The sequence below is a fragment of the Grampus griseus genome (assembly GCF_964374135.1).
Source record: "Grampus griseus genome assembly, chromosome: 15".
Lineage (NCBI taxonomy): Eukaryota > Metazoa > Chordata > Mammalia > Artiodactyla > Delphinidae > Grampus > Grampus griseus.
Window position 1 is genome coordinate 44,804,021 of NC_139009.1, and position 18,300 is coordinate 44,822,320.

Consider the following 18,300-nt stretch of genomic DNA (forward strand, 5'->3'; position numbering starts at 1 on the left):
GCTAATTAAATATATTTTTTTAGCAAGAATGGAATGTAACAGCATGTGGTTAACCATTCCAGTTTGTTTTTGAAGAGGACTTTTTTTTTTTGGCCAAATATTAACAATTAGAGAGTACATTGACTTAGAGGACGTAATGCTATGTTAAATCGTTCTTTTCACGCAGGTAATGGGACTCATTAAACCCTGAGATTATCCTTTAAAATACACCCTGATTAATAATCTGCCTCAAAATGTAGGCAGTGGCTGCATGACTAGGGTCTAGCATCTGTAGTCGGGATTTGATCTTGTTTTTTTCCCTCTGTATCAGTTCTCCTTCCTTGGTTGGTGAGTATTCAGCCGTTCTCTGGGCACTGACACACAGCATTTCCTCCCAGTTTGAACGGTATTCTGATACTTGTTTTGGGGACCCATGTGAATTGGATCATTTGGATTAAGCTGCATCCACACAGATGGTGCTCTGATTTTTTTTTTTTTAGTCAGACATTGTTCAAAGTGAACGGATGGGAATAAATGGCAGGTTGGTTGTGTAATGTGGCAACATCTTACTTAGTGTGTCTTTAGAGATAAGTGGGGTGAGATTCCAGCAAGGCTGTGCATAAAAAAATTAGAATGTGTTGGAGAACTGCCAAGAGATTGGGAACAAGCTGTGTGACAAGCACTGATGCAGCTTTGTCCTGTCTTAAAATAGCTACAGTTTAACAAAATATCTTGAAACTTGTCATTTCACTTGAGCAAAGAATTGGAATAGAGGTGGTGGCTTTCCTCTTTAGCAAGGTTTATTTTTATTTATTTATCTTTTTGTTCCAGTAATCTTAAATCTTGTGACTATATGGAGGAAAACACTTCTGTGTAATATCAAATCTTGCATGGTTTTACCTGGACTAATGAGTAACGCGTTCTCCCAGACTTCACGTGGAGGTTCCCCTGCCCCACCTACTCCACTCACTGCAAAATATGCAGTCTTTGTGGTTTGAATGAAAATTGGGGCCCTGAAGGTTTAAAAAAAAAAGTCCTATATTTTATATATCTGACTGTCATTTGTATATAAATTATTGATGGTTGGATGCCCAAACATTGTAGAAGCAGAATAAAAGGCATTTGGTTACTGTCATGCAAAATCTTATTTTTTTCTTTGCTTACTCACTTTTTGACTTCGTGTCATTGGCCATTTGTCTGCAGTACTTGATTCTTGTGTGTAATTGTGTGTTTACTTCCTGACTGTGGTCTTTCAAAAGTGTTTTTAATTGCAAGGCTTGTTTTTTTTAAGTCAGCATGGTAGAAACAAGGGGGGGGCGGGGCTGTGCAGTCTTTAGGAGGAGTCCTGTGCGGGGCGCTGGCAGCCTGATGGGGACATGAACAGCGCCGGTGGGGTTGGTGGGTTGGGTGGCTGGGTGGAGGCAGGGGCTGCCTGTGGGGATAATACAAAGAGTTTGGGTTCTGTGAAGATGAAATCTTTAAAAATGCAGTATTTGGATTACTGAGTGAAACTCGAATAAGAACAGAGGATTTAGATATTAACTATAACAGGAAAACAGTGAGTGAACCTTTATCTTAAAGCGCTTATATACAAACCAAGTTGCTAGTAAGAATTTTCTGAAAGTTGGTATTAACGGATATCTTAATTATCCTCTAATTTAAAGTCTGTTAGAAGTTTGGACTTGGACTAATTGCAATAATTTTATAGCTTTTTAGAGTGCCCCGCAAATGGCTTTGTTTCTTTTGTTTTGCTGTCTGCAGATCTATAATATTTTGAATTTTGCTTTGCCACTTTTTGTATCTTACATATGTTTCAGAGGGCTTCTCCTTGTATGGAAACATTATTTCTGGCTCTATGTAAGTGCCTCATACAGAGATTTATAGTTTATAATTATTAGGTCTTTGGCCAGTAAAGTTAAGGTTACTTTTCTAGGTGTGTTTTCAGAATCTGTAAAAAAATTTTGTTTTTTTTTTACAACATGAAAAATATTTTGTAGAAAATGTGGAGATACTTAGCTTCTCAGAAGTATTGATCTTTTTCATTCTTAAATGGCAAATGACTTCTCTATGTGGTATGGTTGATGTATTGGAAAATTTCTTTATGATTTCCTAAACTTTTAAAATTACGCTTCTGCCTTTCCCTTCTTTTACACATTCCCTGTTTTTTAAAACATACTCTTGGATAGCCATGTTGGTAAGTTGAATTCAGAAGGTGTGAACTGTGAGCCAGAGCCACCAACCAGTTCCCTTTTTACTTAACACACCATTATCTGATCTGCTTGTGAAACTTGATTTGGGGTTATTTTCATCTCAGACCATTCTTTTAATCTTGCAAGAGAGTTCAGTCATTCAGTGTAAGCAGTGAAAAGCAGGCAAAAAGTAAAATATTGAATATCCCTTTTCTGGATTATTGTCTAAATTAGAAAATCATTCATTTTAATTTTATACATGCATACAGCATAGTATCTCTGTTTGTATGCCTTGTATTGCCACAAGCTTATAAGACTAGGAACAAATAAGGTTAGCATTTAAAATATTCCAGACATAAAAATTTACGGAATTTGCTTATATATGTTGGGGGACACACAGAACAGACCCAGGGTTTTAATTGGCTCTTTGTGCCGGGTGAAGGCAGATGGAAACGTTACAGAAATCTGCTGCAGATGGCAGTGGGGTAGACTGGTCAGGACCACATGGAAGTTCATACCAGGGGTAGGTGGAGCAGTGAGTTGGTTTATGAAATGCTAGCTGTCTTAGATGTTTCTACAGCTGTTGTCAGCTAGCTGAAAATAAATTGAACTTGTTAAAATGGTAAGAGTTTTGCTGTCTGAATAGGTTTAGATAAAATATTGCCTCAGATGCCTATAAAGATGTCTATTGTTAACATTATTATTATAACACAAAAAAAATTGATAATAACCCAAATGTCCATCGTTGGTAGGTTAGAGGAAGGAACATTATGGAGGCAGTACAATATAGTGGTTAAGAGTGCTCACCCAGGGGCTGCCTGGGTCTGGATCCCGACTCTCCCATGGATTCACTTTGTGACCTTGGGCAAGTCATTAACCCTACTCTGTCTCAGTTTCCTCATCTGTAAGATGGGCACAATTGTAAAACAGGCCTTAGAGAGTTATTGTCGGGATTAAATATGTTAATGTAAGTAAAGTGATTAGTCTAATACCTGGCAAATATATAACTATTAGTTATTATTATACTGATAAAAATATTATTATTATTGAAAACCTAATAACATAGAAAAGTTTTTAATATAAGGGGAAAAAAGCAGAACACAGGATTATATAAATGGTATGATCTCAACTATGTACAAAAACAAAGAAAAAGAGATAAGAAAATACTCCAAATATTAATTTTGGGAGAGAGTGGTAGGATTACTTGTGATTTTTATTTTTGTCTCCATGCTTTTTTGTATTTTCCAGTGTTCTACAATCAGTACGTCTTACTTTTATAATTTGAAAAGATAAACTTTTTTTGGAAAAGTGAATATTATCCTTTGCAAGCAATTAGTATGTTAATTATAAGAACATCCTGTTTATTCTTTAAAAGCTCCAGGTCTTCCATTTGGCCAAAGTTTGCCCCCTTTTGATTCTACAATACTTTCATATTCTTACAAAGTGCATTAGAGTAATGACACTCCAAACTATTTTTAAAAAAATTTCATAGTTCAGGTGTTTCTACTAATTCAGACTAATGGTGTAATAAAAAGAATGTAGACAGGTATAGTTATATGAAAGCTGTTTATTAGTGGTATGATCTTACACAAATTATGTAATAGAATTTTGGTTTTCTCATGTGAAAGGGAGATGATGCCAACAGTTATCATCTACCAACTATCACAGTGTCAAGATTAAAAGCAGCAATCTGTACACTTTGTTTCTCAGGGTCTGGCACATTATAGGCGCTCGGTAAGTGTTGTTGCTACCCTCGCTGCCCACCCGTGCCAACAAACTAAACTGCAAACAGGCTAAGCTTGGCCACTTCAAATAGTCGATACCATGACATTTTAGTTTTAGCTCACTCATCTCTAGATCTTTAAGATTCTGTAGACCAAAGTGGCCTTCTTAAAGATGCATTCTTGTATGCTTATTCTGCTATCCATCTCCCCGTCCTTCAAATATTTCTATCTCTATATTTATTTTGTCACTTCAATTTATATTGTCACTTTAGTCAATTTGTATTGATTTATTTAAGAAAATTTATCTCCATAGCATATCGAGCAGGTTAAGCTGGTGCTGCAGTAACAAACATCTCCAAAATCTCAGTGGCTTAAACCCACAGAAGTGCATTCCTCATTCATATTTTATGTCCATCATAGGATGGCAGGGGGCTCTCCCCCATGATTTTCTCCCTTAGGAACTCTGGCTGATATAAGTCAGTGGCCAGAACTAGTCACACGACCTTGCCCAGCTGCAGCGGGGAGCAGGCAAGTGTAATCTACCCATGTGACCAGAAAGAGAAGAGACTGGCTATTATGAGCATTAGAAGTTTCTGACCAAACGTAGATGATGGTATAGGTAATAAGGTCTAACTTGGCATTTCTTCTCAAGTTTTCTGAAGTACTAGTTTTGCAGTATGTTAACATGTGTTATTTAAAAGAATGCTAGGTGAAGTAAAATGTAATAGGTCTCTTTAGTGAGGGACTTCTCAGAGCCTTTATAAGCCGATAGGCATTGTAGAGCGGAGAGTGATGTATGTCGTTTCCCAAATTTAGCTGACTTTGGAATTCTTTTTTTTTTTTTCATAGCCTCTCTTAGGCCAGGGTTTCATAGAATATGCTTTGGGATGCCCTAGTCTAGTCTGTTCTCATACAAAGCAAAACTATTAGAATCACGTTTTAATTATTACATATGCTGGGAAGAAGCTTTGTTTTTATTGTTTGCTAGAAGAATTGATTATTTGAAGAGTCTGGTTTCTGCGATTATGAATCAAATTGCAGGCAACGTTGTTTTAAAATTTTAGTCATTGGTTACATGCCTGTGTTGAATCCATGGGATTTTGTCTTCATTTAGTCGCTTTTGTGTTCTAAACTAACCACTGAAAAGAGAGAGGTAAACAAACCAGGACCGCACATCTTTGTGGTGATAAAAGACTAAATTGGTTTGAGCAGATGGCCCAAACACATATAATTGTTTATTGGTTTCTGCATTTTTCTTGATTCTCTCTGACCTTCCATAACAAATTTTCTAGAAGTTTTGACGTTACTGAAATGAGGGCTCTGGTAAGGAGCAGAGGGACAACTTTTGTCAAGAGGTATTACTTACTTCTCTGCCAGAAGGCTTTGGATTTAAACGTGATGTTTGTTGCCAGGGATTTATGCCTGCATATGTAACAAATCTCAATATGGAAGTTTTCACTGAAATGTGGCTGTAAACTTCATGCAGTAAAGCTTTAGGTGAGAAGGTAAGTGCTTCTCCTGTTTCATAACTATGCATGAGTAGAACTTTATCATGACTAACTCCCAGACCTTTGAGCTTACGGCTTTTTTTGTTAAGTGATGAATTCAGTTTCTGTGAAAAATCATGTGAAATCCAGGCTGAGAATTCAGTTTTCATTTTCTGTCTTGTTTTTTTCCTTTGTGAGCGAAAAGACGTGAAGGGCCATTGCTGTTACGTGACAGGAAACATACTTTTAAACTATCGGTTAAATCAGCAGCCCCAATCCCGCCCCTTTCCCACTGCTTTTATAATCAGGACCTGACCAGCAGTAAACTTGCCTTGTGAAGGTGACTTGTGAGGATTTGAGGCAGGAAAAAACCTTCTTTGGAGCCATGGTTCCTAGTTTTGTCCTTTTTGTTATTTTAGTGTCATTGTAGAAGAAGCATTCATGACCCATAACAGAAATAAACAGTAAAAAACATTTTTCACATGGCCTGGGGATGACAGGAGTCAAACTTAGTATATCAAGGAGTATGACAGACATGAGGATATCACTGTTCACCACAGGGCTGCTTCTGGGCCAGGTCACAGGACTGTTGTCTTTCAAAGGTCTTTCAGGTGTTCGACCACCTCAGATGCTTGTGTTGGCTTTCAGTAAAGGTAGCTTTGGTGTAAGTCTGCTTTTGAGAGAGGAGCATTGATTTCCTCACCTTTGGGGACCTGTAGTGGTGTCCTTCCGGGGACCACCCTTGTGGACCAACCAGCTGAGAAGCCAGATGTTAGGAGGGTTTGTGGGGGAGCCGAGTTTTCACATTGTAGGCTGCAGTGCGTGGTCAGGAGGACTGTAGGGAGGATGTAGAATTGGAAGTTTCAGGGCCAGGCAGGACCCTGTAGACCTTAGTCCGTCCACTCCATCGTATAAGGAGGAGATAAGCTAAGAGAGACCAGGTAAAGTCACTCAGCCTCAAGTGTTAAGGGCTGAAATTACCATGTTAAGTGGGTGACACTTCCTTCTGAAGCATTTGCAGATATGTGGGAACACTTAGTCTGCTTGTGACCGTTTCCTTGTGCTGAACCTCGAGAGGCATCTTACTTCTTGGACCACTTGTGATGCATTTCATAATTGTGTGTATGAGGAGAGCCTACAAGTTAATGCTCATGTTCTCTGTCTTCATTGCTGTCAAACTAGCATTAATGTTTATTGGGAAACATTTACTGGGAAAATAGTGTTTTGCCAAAGATTTTTTTTAAAAAGGAGAGAGGTTTTTATTATAGGGAAAGAAGGAAAGCTCATTGTGTATGGAACTAAAAACCAGCACATACAGCATGCCCACCTTTGTTTTAATATAAATAGCAACAACCAAGCCCTGGCTGCCCAGAGCAGGCTGAAGGAAGATGAAGGTCATTCCAAAATAGAAAAGGATCTAGTTAAATATTACTCTGATTAGTCGAGTAAGTTTAAAAATTTTTAGATCCAGTGATGTGGATATAGGTTGGCTGAGGAATTCTCGCTGCTCACAGATGATTTGTGCTGTGTGTTATCAATGATTTAAAGGGAGATAAAGGACAGTTCTGAAAAACAGGACCCTCACCTACTCCCTGCCTTCAACCCACTTTGATTTGTAACCCTGCGGGATGTCTAGTAAAAAGGTTAATCTCATCTCCTTTTGGAATCCTCTTCCTGGAATGTAGGACTTGGGAGGGAGTATGTTTCAGTGACTGGCTTCTGTTTCTGGAACCACACTACCTGGATGGAACCCTGCCTCTGCTAGTTATTGACTGTGGGTCCTTGGTAGGTGACCATGTAATTTATCATCCAAACTGGGTAATTCATGAGCGTGATGAAAGGGGGTGCTTTTAATAATTGTACCAGGACAGCAGGCATAAATTGGGACTGTCCGAGGCAAACCAGGAAATATGGTCCCCCTAGTCTTATCAGATTACCTAATCTCTGTGTCTCAGTTTCTTCTCGTTGTAAAATGGGCATGACGGTAGTACTCACTTCTTAGGGGATTAGGATTAAGTGCAATGAAACATGTAAAGTGTTTGGAATGTCATTTGGCGCGTAGTAACTGTTCAATAGAGTTAACTCTTTTAAAAAATACTATTTAGGCTGCTTAGTTCATATAATAACCCCTTATATATTCAGTTTACTGTCTGTTGTCTTCACATTGTTTCTCCATAGCAAATTTTGCTTTTAATTTTATTGAATAAATAATAACATTTACTAATGACTTCTGTTTAGGGTACCTACTCATCCTTAATTACTTGCTTTATCTGAGCCCTTTACCCCTGGCACTGAGTTATGTAATTAGCATCTGTGGTCCAGAGAAGGATGGGCATTGGGGCTGTTGTTTATCAGATGGTGGCTAATTAGTAGCCACACTAGAGGGAAGAGTTTTCACAGTTGACCTTGAGATACAGGAATGGTTGGGTGGTTGCTAGACTTCTTCCTTGCCTCTCTCAACTTGGATTTTCCTAGCATACTGAAATGGAGGGTTGCCAGATTTAGGAGGAACAAAGAAACCAGGATACTCCATTAAATTTGAATTTCAGATACTTATCTGAAATTTAGCATCCCTTTTTTAGTGGAAGTACGTCTCATGCAGTATTTGGCGTGTACTTTTGCTAAAAGTTTGTTTATCTGACATTCAGCTTTAACTTGGCATCTTGTATTTATCTGGCGATTCAGTTATATAGTCGAAAGAGACTTTTTATCCTATAACCCACATTCAGATGTATATACAAAAGTATAGTCCAGTTCCTGTTGTAAGTACTGTGTTACCTGTTAAAAAGTCCACGCTTTTTATCCACCATTGCAATGGACAGTTGAGAAGTTGTTACTGTGTAGCTGCTCCTGGGTACCCACTAAGGCCAACACAAAATGGGCTTCAGTCTTCAGTTGCCACAGCAGCAGAGCTTACATTTGCTCCATGAGAACCTCTTGTCTGTGAGTGTGGATGGACTCAAGCCAGCTCTTTCTCTCTGAACGGGAGTCTGTTGGTTAAAGTGACCTATTGAAGTCTTGGCTGACTCGGGGAGTTCTTGGTTTGAGATTGAATTACTTTAGTAATAATTTGGGGAAGGGGATTGAATTTTGGATGATTTATATTTCACTTGTCAACATAGAGGCAACAGCTTTTACTGTCATTAAGAGTGACCTTCACATACTCTTCCCATTAAAATCTCTTCTTCCTGTTTTGGACTTTCAGTAGTGCTGCTTAGAAAATGCTGGTGAAGTTTTTGCCTCAGTCTTGGAACTCTGTCAGCATTCAGCCTGAAGGGCACTGCATGCCTTTGGGAAATGCTGATTGGAAGATTAGAGGCCACGGAAACCTGAGTGTCTGTTTGCATTTCTTACACTCTGGGTATGATGCCTCGGTTGAGCCAAGTCTTGGAGAAAAAGCTTCACCCCGTTAATGATACACTTGGGGAAATTAGTAATGGCAAGTGAAGGTTGCCATTGTGCCTGCTGGAGAAGAGTGAGCCAGAGAGAGCGGGTTTTGGACCAATGCTGGCTTTTTAATTGCTGCCATTTAAGAAGTTTAATGTACCCAGCTGAAAAAGCACAGGTTTCAGATTATCCTTTGAAGAAAAATGGGCATGGTGAGAGCTTACTCTGAGGCACAGATAGTGTGTGAGTGGATTAGCCAAAGGAAAAAATCCGGTTAGAGCTGTTTGTTCAGAGTATCTGATTTTGAGGTGTATTTTGTTGTTAACTGGTGGCTTTCCAGAAAATAACTCATTTCTATGTGAGGGCTTATGCTAGCCAGGCTTTGGGTGCCGATAGTTATTTCAAAAAACTCTTCCTTTCCTTTCTGAGCGGTCTCCTTGTCTCCTCATTGCTTCCTTTGGTGGCCCTTTGCCTTTGGACATGAATTGCTCCTCAGGCTGTCACAAGCCTGAGGTTTATCATAGTGTTGTAGAATTGATTTGCCTGGTGGGTGGAACATGTGGCCTAGTTGTTTAAATGGCTTAGTACTTGGAGGTGTCTGGTTGGATGAGGATTGGCTATTTATTCATGGTGGAAATTTTCACCTTTTAGAGCAGTGATTCTCTATCTTGGCAGCACTTGAAGAGATTTAAAAAATGCAGATACATGGGTCCCACCCCCAGAGAATTTGGTTTAATTATCTGGGGTACCAAATGGGCACTGAGACTTTGAAGAGCTCCCCAGGTGATTCTAACCAAGTTTGCACGTTATCCTTTGGTGTACTCAGAACTATGGCTGTAGCCTGTGCTGTTCGGTAGGGAAGCTAGGAGCCCCATGTGGCTACTAATATTGAAATTAATTAAGGAAAACTAAAACCTGAGATCCTCAGTGACACTAGCCACATTTCAAATACTCAGTTCTCACATAAGACTCATGGCTACTGTATTGGATTTTGCAGACACAGAATGTTTGCAACATGGCAGAAAGTTCTGGTGGACAGCCTACATCTCGGCTGACTGTAGGATGTCCACAGAACAGGGTGGGGAGCCGTGAACATTTGAGAAGTCTGACACAGGAAGGACAGGCTTGGAATAGAGCTAATCCAATGGGACTTGCCAGTACCAAATTGCCACATACATTTCTAGCAGCCTCTTTGTCAATGGTCTTTTGGCCCCAGAAGCTCTGCCGCAGCTGGTGCGATGGATTAGGTGTCGCATCTTGTTGAAAGGCGCCGTTTAAAGCAGGCCAGCCTGAAGGGGGTGTGGTAAACTCTGAGGGCAGGAGAATGTGAACCCCGGGAGTCCAGGGCCAGCGAAGGGGAGAATTAAGCTTTATTCTTGCAGAGCTGAGGAATGCCCTTCTAGGGACTGAAGCATGAGATTTGGGATGAAACTAGGTAGAGCAGATTCTGTCCCTTCTGTTGAAGAGACACCTGCCTCAGTCATTTGCCTCTCCTGGCTCATCTCTAGTGTGTGGGAGAGAAGGATGGTGCCGGCACGTAGTTCTAGTGAAATAAAGTTCCATGTAGGCCCCTATGTTCTTGGGGCATTGAGCAGATAGGGTTGAGAGGATGGGAACAAACGAAATCTTTTTTTTTTTTTAAAGATGTTGGGGGTAGGAGTTTATTAATTTATTTATTTATTTTTGCTGTGTTGGGTTTTCATTTCTGTGCGAGGGCTGTCTCTAGTTGCGGCAAGCGGGGGCCACTCTTCATCGCGGTGCGTGGGCCTCTCTTGTTGCGGAGCACAGGCTCCAGACGCGCGGGCTCAGTAGTTGTGGCTCACGGGCCTAGTTGCTCCGCGCCATGTGGGATCCTTCCAGACCAGGGCTCGAGTCCGTGTCCCGTGCACTGGCAGGCAGATTCTCAACCACTGCGCCACCAGGGAAGCCCCTAAATCATTTTTATTCAGACATCTCACTTAGGCAGCCAAGTTGGGTAGGGTCATGGAAAAGAGGAAGGATAGAGGAAAAATGAAGTATGCTAAAGGATGTGGCTTTTCCAAAGGACACTCCCCTCAGGCAGGTCCTCTGCAGGAGTGAGAAACCCGCAGGTGGAGAGGCTGTCATGAGGCTGGCACTTGAGTCTGTACCCTCCAGGCTGAACCCCCTCTCTCGCATTTCACTGGACATTAGCACCTCCCCAGGAGCAGATTTCCATTGGTTTCTCTGAGCCCACCAAAAAGAAAACGTGAAGTGTTCATGGGCACAAGGAGAGCGCGGGAAGAGCTCTGACAGTGCGTGAGTCAAAAGCATGTAAGTGGTCCAGGGGTGTGTGTCCCAGCAGCTTAACAGGGTCTGTGAGTCACTTGAGGTTTTTCCTATTTTGTCATTGTCTGCTGTTAAATTGGGTGAAGTGTAAATGCCTGTTGCAGGCCTCATTTTCTCATTTTGGTACCCTTTTGGCCAGTAAGTGTTCTCAACAGGGTAGTATCTAAATATCTGTACTGACAAATAATAATCACGCAGCACTGCCTGCTTTGCCCTGAGGAGTAGGTGATCAGGACCTCCCCGCATCACTTCCAGTCTGCTTTTTTTTGGGGGGGGGTAATATTTTATTTTGTTATTTTTAAAAAGTAATTAATTTTTTTGGCTGCACAGTGCGGCTTGCAGGATCTTAGTTCCCCAACCAGGGTTCGAACCCAGGCTCCCAGCAGTGGAAGCACAGAGCCCTAAGCACTGGACCACCAGGGAATTCCCTAATATTTTTAATTTAAAAAATTTTTTAATTTTTATAGAAGTATAGTTGATTTACAGTGTTGTGTTAGTTTCAGATGTATGGCAAAGTGATTCAGTTACATATATATGTACATATATATTATGTATATATTCTTCTCAGGTTTTTTTCCCTTATAGGTTATTACAAAATATTGATTTTAGTTCCTTGTGCTATACAGTATCCCTGTGCTATCCTTGTTGGTTATCTGTTTTGTATATAGTAGTGTGCATATTTTAATCCCCAAATCCTAATTTATCCCTCCTCACCCATTCCTATTTGATTAGCATAAGTTTGTTTTCTGTGTCTGTGAGTCTGTTCCTGTTTTGTACATAAGTTCATTTGTATCGTTTTTTTAGTATATTCCACATATAAGTGATATCATATGATATTTGTCTTTGGCTTACTTCACTTTTTATGATAATCTCTAGGTCCATCCATGTTGCTGCAAATGGCATGTTTTCATTCTTTTTTATGGCTGAGTAACATTCCATTGTGTGTGTGTGTGTGTGTGTGTGTGTAGTATATACCACATCATCTTTATCCCTTCCTCCATCTGTGGACATTTAGGTTGCTTCCATGTCTTCGCTATTGCAGATGGTGCTGCAGTGAACATTGTGGTGCATGTGTCTACTCTGCTTTTGACTGTTGGAGAAGAGGCATATTTTCTTTTCTTCCTATTGTCAATAAATTTTATACATTTTGTTAATACCCGTCTTTATTGAATTACGTTGAACACTTTCATTTTGCCTGATTTTGTATATTCTCTTTTCTCAAGCTCAGAGATCTAGATAGGAAATGTTAACTTTTTTTAAAAAGCAGGAAATTGGAAGATTGGAAAGGCCAAAAAGAAATGCTAAGGAGAATAATATGAAAGCAAGCATTGACTCATCAATATCTTGTGTAGTAGGGAGCAATCCTGGTAACTTGAGTGCAGCTGGTCCTCTATTGCTTGTGGATTTCGGAGGTCTTTATAGAATTGAATTTTAAAGGGCGAGTAGAAAACGTACCCTCAAGCCATTGAAAATCTGTGTTCTGAAATACCATAAGCTTTCAGTTTTTAGTATAGTACACAGAGAAATCCTCTAGAAATAAATAGACATGGATTCTCGGCGGTGAGGTTAAATTGCAATGAAAAGGATGAGGTGGTACTTTAGAGATCATCTTGTTTGGTGGTTTCCAGACATGTACATCAGAACCACCTGAGGGACGTTTTTAGAATTACAGGTTCCAGCCACATCACACCCCTGTTGGATTAGAATTTCTAGGCACGGGGTCCAGGAATCTGTATTTAAAATTCCTGGGTGATTTTGGTGAGTAGCCAAGTTTGAGAACTATTTGCTTCAGTTTTCAGATGAGAACTGAGGACTAGGGAGGTACCGTTAAAGGTAGCCAGAGGAGGACTAGACCAGGGACCTGCCTAAGTCGTCCACACCTCCCCACTCCCCTCGAGAATCAGTGACTCTCTGGTTTCACCTTAGACAGATGTGATGTCTACCTCACTCTTTAGTCTTTCTGAAATTGACATCATTTTATTTTTTAATTTTGGCTCTGTTGACTTCTCCCATTTCATTCCCAGAGTCCTTTTTTTTTTTTTTTTTTGCTTCATTTTAAAGGGTGGCATGTCACAGGTCCTGCGTGGTCACACTAGCTTGTGTGAGCTTTGAGGGTGATCTGTGGGACCTCTTTTCTCAGATTTCAGTGTTGTGTGTTGTCTCATCCTAGTGGCTTCTTTGTGATTTACAGTTTCTTTCTTCCTCTCACCATTAAAAAAAAAGAAGTCCTATCTCCTGATGTATTTTTGGCTGCACAATAACTCCAGATGGTACATTTTGTATAGGGAAAAAAATAACAGAATTTTTCACATTTTCCCATGAATTATTTTCCTACTTTCAACTTTAATGAAGCTATTAATCTTACAAAGGACTCATTTTGTAAAGAGACTAAGCACTGAACAAACACAGTTGTGTACAATATTTAATTCCACTGTTAACAATTAAGAGAATTGTTACTCTTACATCTTTACATCATTTGTTATTCTTTTACATCTTCAACACCAGATGTTAAAATAACAATCCAATTTTCTAGATTTAGAAAATTTAGAAAAAGAACTTTTAATCCTTGGATTTGACATGAGAAGTGAGTGCTGAAAATGCGATCAAATAAAGTGATGTAATTGAAAGTACTTTGAAAAATACATGGCACTGTACAGATCTAAGTTACTCATTTTTAAAATCACAGTTCTGACTTGAGAGCTGATCAGTTTCAGATGATTAAGAGCTTTTGCAAAGAGCATGCATACAGAAATCCCTAATTGGGAATGTTTTGCAAAATATTACTGAGTATATATCTGGGTTATTTATAGAGAATGTTCTTTGAAATGATCTTTTCACTGTGATTTTTAATTAGTTGGATTTTTCTGGATCAAGGAGAGGACCTGTGATCTATTCTTTGAGCCTAAAATATTTTTAATCCTAGCTGTGTGTTTCCATAGGAATAGGAGAGCACCTGAGCCTTAATCATTCATGCTGATCTCGCAGAGCCACCCCAAGTCTGTTTAATTTTGCTGGGTTGATGATGCAGAGGATAGAAAACAACTTTTTGGAGATTTTATAAACAGATCTTTTTAATTCTGAAAGTATTTAAAGGGTCTTTTCTGGTAATGCTTTAGGTAGGGTCCTAAGTTCAGGAAGGGTCCACCAAAAAGGGAAAATAGGACATTCGAGCAATCTTGAAATCAACACTGAAATGGCGAAAAGAGCATTCTCTCAAAAGGCAGTCTCTCCAGAAATTTTGGATTAAGAATAAGTTATTTTAAAATAACTGGATACTTTGATGAATGACCATGTCTGGGTTTCCCCTGAGTAGCGGATGTGTTTTATTGGACTAATAAGTAGGACCACTGCCTCACTAGCATCGATGGGTGTGGAGCTTCAGTCAGAATGTCAAGTGCTTCCCATTGCTGAGCTCTCTGCGGGCACCAGGGCACAGAAATGAGACAGTTCTGCCCTCGCTGGGCTAGCGTTCAGAGGAGGAAACAGGGAACCAGTGACAAGTCTTGTCACAATTACTGTAAACTGTGGGCAGGTAGATAGATGATGGTTGCAAGGGGATAGGAACACCTTTCTGAAGAAGGATGATGCCTGAGATGACTCTTGAAGAATGAATGGTGTTAGCTGGAAAGATTAGGGAGTGGGAGTGTCCCAAGTAGAGTGAACAACTGGTACAAAGCCAGGGAGACAGAACAAGATGGTGTGCTTTGGGGGAAGCGTTCTGTTATGGCCAGAACAGAGGGAGCATGTTGAGGATGAAGGGAAATGAAACAAGGCGTAATGGCGTGTACCCCTTCAAAGGAAGTCTTACCCAAAAGATGAAGGGGGGAGGGTGGTGAAAGATTTTAGGAGAGTTTGTGTGTTTTTCAAAGCTCACTTGAGCTCCAGTATGGAAGAGAGTGAATTTCAGTAGGGCATAGTGATGGCAGAGTAAGCAATAATTAAGTCAAGAAACGCTATAACCAAAGTCAAGTTTATAGTTCATAATTTTGGGGGGGGTCCAGAGAAATTGCTAATAATATACCTGACTGACAGGAAACACTGCATCCTAGGGCATCATCGTCCACCACTGTGAGGATTTACTTTTTCTCCCACATAGTCATATATTGTGAAGAGTCTCCAAATCCATATTCAGAGGTGGAAGATTTGCCCACGTTATCAACAGGACTGTATAATTTTCAAATGTGTTCTCTTTTGATTACAATTTGGTAGAAAAAATTTTTCATTACCCACTGGATATTATGATTTGAACTGTTTTGGTAGTCAACATTCGTGGTGAAGGACTGGTCAGAAATTACTGGTCATATTATGTAAGAATAATTTTTTGGAGTCAGTATATTCCTGAAGAGTTGCATGTGAAGTAAAATTTTGAACATTGTATTTTAAGGGCCTTCTAACCATATGCATCGTTTAAATTAATCTTTCTGAAACGTCTGTGGTTTGAAGAATCACTTTTATGTAATTTACTTCTTTTTTTTCTCTTGTCTAAATCCAGATTTTCCTATTAGCCTTTGTTTATAGGCCCTTAAAGAAAATAACTCCTGATTATGAGAGTAATACAGTCCTGTAATCCCAGGGTAACTCTTGTTAACATTTTGATATACTTCTTCCTGGTCTTGCTTATTTGCAGTTGCACACACACATACACTCACATCCTTACATTACACTTTTTAATATAATTGTCCTCACTTTGTTACATTATGTGTTGTATTCATGTTAAAAATGTTTTTTGAAAACTTTTTTTGTGGCTGTGTAAAGTACCCATATAGTCCCTTATTACTGGGCATTTAAGTTGTCTTCAGTATTTTTGCTGCTATAAAAAGTACAATGATGAGAGCATTATTGAATTCAAATTTTTATCCGAAGTCACCTTTTCCCGTAGATTTCTAAGAGGGGAGCTGCTGGATCTAAGGAGTTTCATTTAACACCTGTTTCTAAGGCTGTGCATTCCAGTGACCTCCTTGCCAGGTGTCTTACTTAACTGCCTTGTGTTGGCTGACTGACTCCTGTGGCAGATGTCTTCAGACTTAGGCTGGTAACATTTTATATGGGATTTGGTTTTTGTTACTTAAAAAGTTTGCTTCTGGAACATTTATGTAAATCACAGCAGTCTTCAAGCTGAGGACACATGGACATGTGTCTTATGTCTCAAGCAAAGATACTCCTAGCCTACAGTAGAAATGTAATTGACTACTGGGTAGATTTCCTTTCTTTTCATGTGGAATAAGAATGAAATTTATTGGCTTGTATAAACTAGAGCAGAAAAGTTAATAGAAATAGTAAGAGCTGTCAGACTCTGTTTAGCTCTTTTATGCTTTTATACACAGATTCTTTTAAAACTATGTTTAGAAAATCATGTGCAGTTTAATGTACAAGAATATTGAATACGGTATTTACCAGAAAGCCCAATCCTTTGAAGTTTAGACAGAACCAAAGAGCACTTTTCTCATAATCTCCCCGATGTCCCAGATTACTCATATTCTGTAAACTGTATGCTTTTATGTGTTCTGAATTTAAATAGGTTTAAGTTGGAGGTGAGGGTCCCAGCCTAAGTGTCAAGATAGAATATTTCCATGTAGAATTGCTTTCTTTTTTCAGCCCATGTCGTATTTACTGCTGAATAGACCTCTTAAACAGAAGGCCTTTTCAATCTCACCTCTAATTTCGGGTGCTGATAGGGTGGCTATCAAAAGACACGGAAAGTGAATATAACTCCCCCGAAGTCACATGAGCGGGTTACTGTCTTTTCTTGGAGCACACACAAAGAAAGGATCCTTCTTCAAGACTGATATAATCACAACATCATGCTCTTTCTCACAACACCACTGTAGAGAATGCCAGAGAGAGAAGCAGTTAAGTGGTACCGTCCAAATCCTGAAAAGAACAAGGCTCACCGTAGGGGAATTGGGCAGTGGAGGGAGTACAAATTTTTATGTAACTGTAATTAATATAGGCATGACTCATTTGATGTTAAAAAAACTTGGTATGTGAAGATTGAATTTTAAAAGTCACAGAGAATGATTATTCACACTGTAAAATGACTCATCCCTTATAAAAGGATTTCTTATGTTTCTTTAAAAAGGATATTCCCCTGGTGCATTTGGGTACTTGTCTGCTCATTGTTTTTTGGTTTTTTTTAAAATTTTATTAGGATGTCCCATGGTTCCGTTTCTTAAAAAGAATTACCGTATGACCTATCATATGACCCAGGTGTTCCTAGGCATTTACCCAAGAGAAATGAAAGCACGTATCCACACAGCAACTTGGACACAAATGTTCACAGCAGACCTATTTGTGGTAGCCCTAAACTGTAAACAGCTCAAATGTCCATCACAGGTAAATGGATACATAAACTGAGTTGTATCCATACAATTGAATACTACTCAGCGATAAAAAAAGAATCAGCTATTGTTATATGCAGCAACATGGGTGAATCTCAAACTAATCACCCCGAGTGAAGAAGTCAGACAGAAAGAGAGTTCATACTGAGTGATTCCATGTATATAGAAGTTACAAACTAATCTATACTGACAGAAAGCAAATCTGTGGTTGTCTGGGGGTCAGGGATGGCGATAAGTTGATGTGGGCCAAGAGGAGTGGACTACAGAGGGGCGTGAGGAAACTCTTTGGAGTGATGGATATGCTCATGTTCTTGATGGTGGTGATGGTTTCACAGGGGTATACATATATCAAAACTTACCAAATTGTGTAATTTATATATGTGCACTTCATTATAGTTATTACATGGCAGCTCTCCCTCAAGGAGCCCTCTCTCCACTTGTCTACTGGCTCCACCACTCTGCTGTAACCTACCCAATCCACTCACAGTCAAGAAGGTGGGCAGGAATGGGCCAACGATTGTGGTCCAGTGTGCAGAATGCTGTCTAGATATGGGGCCAGGGGTACCGTGAAGCCCCCCCTGCAGGAGATGAGGTTGAGCTGAGTGTAAACTAGGGTTTACACTCAGTGTGTGTGCAGAGTCTGGGAACTGCGAGAGCGTTGAGCTGCCTGGAACTAAGGGTGTGTGGGTTTGGGATGACACTGGGGAAAAGCAGGGGCCTTGTGTGCTTATCAGATAGTTTGAAGCTTTGTTCTGAAAGCCTTGGGGCATCATTGGTGGGTGGTAAGCAGGAGAAAGACAAAATCAACTCGGGCCCTTTGCCCATGTCCAGGAGGATGTGGGGAGGTGGCAATCTCAGGTTCGGAGCTCAAGGAGCCCTGATGAGACGC

The 18,300-nt window shown here is 39.8% G+C and overlaps 1 protein-coding gene across 4 annotated transcripts in view; it reads left to right on the top strand.

Annotated features, from left to right (window-relative positions):
• Nucleotides 1-18,300, top strand: part of SPTBN1 (spectrin beta, non-erythrocytic 1) — a 196,516-nt gene that overhangs the window by 13,078 nt on the left and 165,138 nt on the right. The gene's annotated exons all lie outside the window — the stretch shown is intronic.